We start from the raw sequence: 1,292 nt of genomic DNA on the forward strand, positions 1-1,292 counted from the left end.
ATATATGTATATGTATGTATTTATTTATATTTATTGAGGGAGAAGGAGAGAGAATTGCCACCCCAGTGTGGCTTGGGACAGTCAACCCCCATCCAGGGTGACCAGATGTCCTCCTTTCCAGGGCATGCCCTCTTTTTTTTTTTTTTTTTAAGCCTTGTGCCCTGAACAAGAACTTAAATGTTCTCTTTTTCCCTGCAGGCAGCAAATAGCCTTGTAGCTGATAAATTATATGTAATATAGTTTTAAATTCAATAATAATGATGGTGTTTAAATTAACCACATGAAATCAGTATGTGAGTGTTTTTAGCTTCTACTTTGTCATGTCCTGCATTTTTCTTGTGTGTCCTACATTTTGGGTGCCTTGTCCTCTTTTGGGGTTATAACATCTAGTCACCCTGCTCATGCCACGCTTGGGGTGCTATGAGAACAAGGCAGCTTGGCTCTTTCCAAGCCTGCCTGATCAATAAGGTGGAATGATGCCTTGTGGGTGTGGTTCTCCTTCCCCCCATATTGCCCCCCCACTGTGGCTTTGGACAATCAACCCCATCCAGGGTGACCCCCGATATCCTCTTTTTTTTTCCAGGTCATGTCCTTTTTTTCTTTTTTTTTAAAGCCTCTTGTCCTGGAAAAGAACTTATATGTCCTCCTTTTCCTGCAGGCAGTACATAGCCTTCTCATAATTAATACATTATATGTAATATAGTTTTAAATTTAATAATAAGTAATATAGAATTTAAATTAACCACATGAAATCAATATACAAGTGTTTTTTAGCTTTTATTTGGTCATGTCCTACATTTGTAGGGTGTACCCTGCACATGCCCGATCTCGTCTGATCTCGGAAGCTAAGCAGGGTCAGGCCTGGTTAGTACTTGGACGGGAGACCGCTTAGGAATACCGGGTGCTGTAGGCTTATACCATAGTCTTTCGAGACTGAAGGTTGCCAGCCAACTAGAGTGGAGCCTGTGGGGCACCTGACCTGGTCGCTGTGCCAAAAGGGGTGCATGACTGCCCCTCAGGTTTCGCTTGAAGATTCAAGTCTAAGGTGCTTGAAACAGCTGCTCTCCCTTCCCTTCCCTTACCCTGCACACTCAGAATTTGAAAGGGGGGAAAAGCCCCAGTGTTAGGAAAATGCTGAAATTTCTCCTTGCTTTCACACATCTTCTAAAGATGCTACACTTTTTTTTTTAAATCAGTTTTCTCTCAAGCTTCAATCCTTACTACTCTCTTGGGATATCTGTTTATGGGCAGGACTTAGGATATCTGTTTTTGGGCAGCCATATCTGTAGATC

General features: G+C 42.2%; 1 pseudogene; it reads left to right on the forward strand.

Moving 5' to 3' along the window:
* Positions 1 to 790: 790 nt before the first annotated feature.
* On the forward strand, positions 791 to 913 carry LOC136643042 (5S ribosomal RNA; annotated as a pseudogene).
* Positions 914 to 1,292: the final 379 nt, after the last annotated feature.

Source organism: Tiliqua scincoides, chromosome 2 (assembly GCF_035046505.1).
Source record: "Tiliqua scincoides isolate rTilSci1 chromosome 2, rTilSci1.hap2, whole genome shotgun sequence".
Lineage (NCBI taxonomy): Eukaryota > Metazoa > Chordata > Lepidosauria > Squamata > Scincidae > Tiliqua > Tiliqua scincoides.